Genomic DNA, 6309 nt, shown 5'->3' with positions numbered 1-6309 from the left:
TTTTTTTTGCCGTTAAATAAAAAAGTGGGACCAAAGGATGGACGACGATCTTACTTATAACCCGGCTCTTCTATATAGTAGTATATATATATATATATATATATATATATATATATATATATATATATATATATATATATATATATATATATATATTATGTTCAAAACACGATTAATATAAAATTATAGTTTGTGCGCTGTATTCAAAATTTTATTATAGTAGTGTTTACTACGAATACAAAGTTGACAAAAATTTATTAATACTTTTTAAAAGAGAAGAATTATTTAAAAGAAAACTATTTTTCTCTCTTTGAGATAAAACAATAGCAATATTTAAGCATCAGTTGATACTTTGAATTTTAATTCGATTAATTTAAATGTGTAAAATGTTCTATTGTTAATATATGTAGATTGAGCCTAAACAATACTTATTATTTTTTTATAAAATTTTGATTTGGATAATTCTAATTCAAATTATTATATTAAGTTTACATGTTTAAAATGAAACAAAGTAGAAATTTGATTTTCTATTTAAATGAAGAACGACTATTTTTTAATTTTTGGTAAATATTTTTGGTTTAGCTCATTTTACTTGTCATGTTGTCTTTTGCACAGTTTTTTAGGAAACGTTAATTAGAATTAGAATTTCACTAATTTACCTTATTAATTATTTGATCTCCATTTAATATTATTTTTTCTTTTATGGCATTAATCTCTTTTCACATTTATTAGAGTAAGGAAAAAAAATGAAAAAGTAATTAAATTCTATCTTATTTTGAAATATAAGTATTTTAAGTATATTTATTTTAGTAAACATAATAAATAAACAACATGGCGGAATAGCAAATACAATAGTTCAATATCTAGATTACATCTTAGGCTAATATAAACAAAGAAAGAAATTATATGGTTTGGCTACTTAACCTTTTGTAGAAAAACAATAATATGGGGTCCATGTTTTTTGTTGTACAATAATTTCATTTGCTCCCACTAATGGGTTGATACACATGTGGCAATGAATCCATCATTATTGATTTAATGAGATACTTTGGAAATTACATGAATATTGTTTGATTTTTTAATATGGGATGCACTTTTTTTTTGACATTGTTTGTTTTTTTAATATGGAATTCACTTTTTTTTTATATTGCTTGATTTTGTTAATATTGAATTTGGAGATGGTGGATTCCACTTTTTTTTTTTTTTTTTTTTTTTTTAAATATTGGTTGGTGTTTAGTATGTGGCCCACACCTTTTTTTTAATGGACGACGGACGACGAAACATGGATTTAGTGTTTGATTTTTTAATATGGGATGCACTTTTTTTTATATTGCTTGATTTTGTTAATATGAGATCCGTTTTTTTTTTCCTTGAGTTTGAAGATAGTGGGTTTCACTTTTTTTTTTTTTTTTATGGACGAACGACGGACGACGAAGCATGCTTCTATATAGTGTACTAGATAGCCCGTGCCCGTGCAAGGCACGGGCGTTTTACGTTAAACTAATGAGATCAAAATAAAGAAAACATATTATGGTTCGTTGTATATTATATTTGTTTGGGGAACAAAGTTATACAGTGTGCTTGCTAGAAAGACAGAAATAGTGAATTATAGGTGGACCAACATAATTTTGGTAGTTGTAACTGATAACAAATTCAGCTGTGTTCTACAATACAGCTAGAGGACATTACTCAAATGCATGTCCAAATCTAATGGTAGGTACAAAGCATAAAAAGAACATGCAACTCTAACTAAATGCAAAGAAAAGAGCATGTAACTGTAATTGACTTTTATCTTGCAGCAGATAATGAATTCGTAATGTTTCTCATGAAACTAAGAGCAACCAGAAGTCTAATCTAAAAGAAGACGTGAACCTCTATATTCAGTTTGCTCTTCCTTGAGAGGATTTTCAGTTTCATTTTAAGCAATTTGGAGTTCCTCAATCTAGTTCTTTATTGAATTCTCAAGTTTAGTTAAAGAATTCAACAAAATAAGATAGAGGAAAGGAAATAAAGTAACAGATGACAAGAGACAATATAAAGATGACAAGAGACAATATAAACATACTTCACAACAAACAATATCCAACAATGACTTACAACTCGGAGGGTACTCAAAAGCTCCAGCAACAAACTTAACTCTTGGGACCCTTTCAATAGCATTATTAATTTGGTCACTTGGATCTTCCGAAATTCCAAAAAGAAAAAGTCAAATTATCGAGAATATCTGATACCTTAAAGAAACCCTCACCTGCAAAATTGTACCAGTAAGAGCCTAATCGGTCATAAGGATGTGTCTTGTTTATTGCTTATGTGAAGACTATTAAAGGAAGAATTGTTCTTCCACTTTTTGTCTGTCAGCTTTTCAAAATTGCAGCACACCCCTATTCTACCTTTTAAAACATGAAAGAACTATGACACGGGCACTGTTCAATTAATTTTTAAAATTCTCAGCATAGGATTTATGTGCACTTTTATCAACTCTCAATGCAATTCTAATATGTGAAATGGTCCAAGCATGTAAATATAAAAGGTTCTTACTCCCATGTAGTCTAAATGTTGTCTTTCTTATTCTTTTTCAGTTCTTTATTTTCATTCTTTATACCAAGAATAATTAGCATTATACATTTTATTATTTGACATAAACATGTCCTGAGTATTGACCCACAAATCATAATTAATCTCAGAAGAAAAAGAGATCCACAAACAATGGGCTTGTACGCAAATAGAAGTTAAAGGTGAAATTTCTGTTGGACTTGAGGATAATTGATACTACCACGGTTGCACATTCCTACGGAAATCACGCATCAAAATAGTTCAAGTTGCAAAGCAAATAACTAAGACATAGACATGCAACAACAGAAAAATAAGCTTCTCCTTATCTATTTCTTTAGCTAATAATAGAGCAGCTTCCTATGGTTCAAGTAGTATAAGAAAGTAAGAGAACATATCTGGCATATCTATATCATCTCTATGTATTATTTGAAGGTATCAGCAACTATTGTAGAGCCATCTCCTGATGCAGTAGGCACTATTTTGTTGGAGGACATTTTATCAGATATTTTATCTGCATCATTAGCACCCCCTGATCTTTCTCTAATCAAGAGCACCTGTCACCTATCTCCATGCCCCAAACTTCAGCAGCGATTAGCAATATCATCATTACCTTTTTCGAGAAATGGAAACTTTTCCATAGTTCTAGGAGCCATTTGGACATGTTAAAAAATTCTCATCAAACAAACGCAACCTTTAGATCTGGGCATGTTTTGGACCAAAAACATTGCCTCAAGGCTTAAGCTCAAAAAGATAGTATCTCGACTATCAGAATCACCAAACATACTTGCCTGTTTTTTTCTGAAGAGGGTTGTTGATTTGGTAGATGGAGAAATCATAGGCCAAGCAGAGAGGGCAACCACCCTCCAAGAAATCCCTTCTCCCTGTTGGCCTCATTCTTTATTCTGGGTTGAAATTCCATCCACTGTAGACAGCAAAAACCTGTAATTTATAATAAAATAAGTGATGGTGAGAGTTCGGAGCAAAAGATAGTATAACAGAGAGAGTGAGACCGAAACAGACACAGTACATACACACACATACTTACAAAAAGGAGCTATTGATTAGATTAACGAAGAAATCATTGGCATCACGGATTCAGCACCGTGATGGCTGCAAACCTTTGGCATGTTACAATAGACGCTAACAGGTCGCTCTTCCATGTTACGGCTCAAATTATGTGGAAGCTTCATTGCATTTTCTAAGAAGAATTTCATCATATAGCCCCGTGATAGATTTATTTATTTATCATTTCTCAGTTGGTTAGAGCATGTGGTTATCTTGAACTTCTGTGTGATTGGTTTTAGAAAATTTTGTAAGCCTTTGATATAACTTTCAACACAAGATTGTTATATATTATAAAGATAAATCAAATTTCTCCGACGATATGGAGCAACCAAATTAGAAAACGGAGTCAACAAAAGCTCTATATTTTCATTATAGTCCTGCTTAGAGCAATGGTTTCATGGGAACAACATCAAAACTAAGATCCTACTTTATATATTACCAAATTCCAAGTGCAGTAAATTTAGTCCCAAAACTCAACAGTGTATTCTTCAACCGGGTTTGTCATTTCAAAATTTTATAATTTTTGATATTTTGAAGCAAATCCACCACCAGAAAGGTAAGCAAACAAACAGAAAGAATAAAAAAAAAAGGAAGAAACCAAAAGAACCCACCAGAAAATCGAAAGAAGCAGCAGACAATAGCTCAGCAATACAATGGAAAAAATTTCTCAGTTGGTTAGAGCGTGTGGTTATTAACCACAAGGTCGAAGGTTCAGTCCCTTCCAGTAGCATTTCTAATCATATATGTCCACTTTAGGGCTCAGATTTTGCTATTCTACAAACAAGCAAAGGGAAAGCAACATCGCCATGGCTACAGACACCGATTCGCAAATGGATGCTATACCGAGTCGCCCTGCCAAGATACGGGGCATATTTTCTCAATGCGGTGAAGTAGATTATAGCCTAGAAAGAAGCAAATCATCATCACAGCCCAATTTCAGATCAATCTCAGTATTTGGAGGAGGACTTTGTGGTTATTCTACTTATACTCATGGGGAGTGGATAGTTTTAAGTTATGGGTAATGAAAGACTATAGTGTCAAGAAATCTTGGAATAAATTGTTTAAGATACAAGGTGCTGATGTTTATTCATCTCCATACAGATATATAGATTATTCAAAAACAGAAGAAAGAACACGAACAGAACTAAACAAAAGGACCACTCATTGTAGAACTAACCATAATACATAAAAGAGGCTCAGATTAGCCTAAAATTATATCAGAAAAGGGGCTAATTCGCCATGGCTGCAAAAAGCGGAGGCTTTGTGAGAGCGCATAAGAACCAACCTCACAAATTCCCCTGCCTTTGCAGGGGAAGCAGACAAACAGAAAGAATAAGAAGAAAGGAAGCAACCAAAAGAACCCATCAGAAAATCGAAAGAAGCAGCAGACAATAGCTCAGCAATACAATAGAAAAAAAATCCAAAGAACATTGAAGAGAGAGTTCATGAAAATTCTGACAATAACAATGAATTTAAACCGTAAAATTGGTAAATTTGAAGAAAATTAGGGCAAGAGGGAGAAGCATACCTCAAGGGTGAAGACGAAGATGGATACTTCCAGAGACATGAATTGAGGGTGAAGACGAAGATGGACAGTTCCAGAGGTTTTAGAGTGAGAAAAAATCTAGGATCTGCGTAGGATGTATGTAGAATGAAAAGGATCTGTGTAGAATGTACGTAGAAGGAGAAAAAAAGTTGGACCGGATAAAATTATCGAAATACCCTTCGTCGTCCCATAGACTCACTCTTATTATTATTATTTTAAGAAGAGTGAGTTGGGACGGACGACGAGAAAGTGACCCCAACTCACTCTTCTTAATAGTGGTAATTTATCCAGGCGATGTGACTAATTGCCGTGAGTGTGTTTGATTATTCAAATTTGAGATTATAATTTGTACATTATCAAACCATCCTAAAATTTTCTCTAGTATAGTTAAAAAAGTAGAGATAGGAACTGCTCTTATTTGAAGGTTCCAAGTCAATGCCCGGTAGTCTAACATCATTTCATTGTTACGTCATTTTCTTCTACTAACATTATTTTTCTATTTATACTAACATTATTTTTATCGTATAGTAAATATTATTTTTATTGATACTAATGTGACTCATACTGAGATTACTTTATCATATACTAATATTATTTTCATTATATTAACATCATTCATTTTTATACTAATATTTAACTACACACACATTCATATACATATACCGATATCAATATTTTTGTTACTATATAAATATTCATTTTTAAATCATTCCTTTATTTTTTGCGCATAACTTGTTCTGTTAGCCACAAAAATGTTTAAACCCATTGGTAATCACATTTGCGGATTTCTTAGGATGCTTGATACCTTCCCTGAGTAATCATCAGAACGCTTACCTTTCTCTGATTTTTCAAAATAAGGTTTTGTAATAACTTTTAAAAAATGGTTTCGTAATTCCGTAAAAATTAGGTGGCGACGCTGTTTTCACACAAATAGTCAAATTATGAGACGTTCTTACCATAATGTTAAAAACGGATCGTAACACATGGCGACTCTGCTGGGGATTTATCCAGGTTCTAACCAAAAGGGTTTTCGTGATATTTTTGTGGATAACTTTTAATTGCTTTATTTACTTAAGTTCTTTATCTGTTTATTTTATATGTATGCTGACATTGCATTTCATGACATATTTATCGCCAAATGGCAA

At 32.2% G+C, this 6309-nt stretch overlaps 1 long non-coding RNA gene across 1 annotated transcript; it reads right to left on the bottom strand.

Moving 5' to 3' along the window:
* Positions 1-1314: 1314 nt before the first annotated feature.
* Positions 1315-5345, bottom strand: LOC132614302 (uncharacterized). Its single transcript, XR_009572247.1, has 2 exons — positions 5147-5345; positions 1315-3492 (listed from the first exon to the last, which is right to left on the bottom strand). It is a non-coding gene; the product is annotated as an uncharacterized LOC132614302 (long non-coding RNA).
* Between the last annotated feature and the right edge of the window lie 964 nt (positions 5346-6309).

The sequence above is a fragment of the Lycium barbarum genome, chromosome 10 (assembly GCF_019175385.1).
Source record: "Lycium barbarum isolate Lr01 chromosome 10, ASM1917538v2, whole genome shotgun sequence".
Lineage (NCBI taxonomy): Eukaryota > Viridiplantae > Streptophyta > Magnoliopsida > Solanales > Solanaceae > Lycium > Lycium barbarum.
Note: the sequence above shows the minus strand (reverse complement) of the source record. Positions and strands in the feature narration are given on the sequence as shown.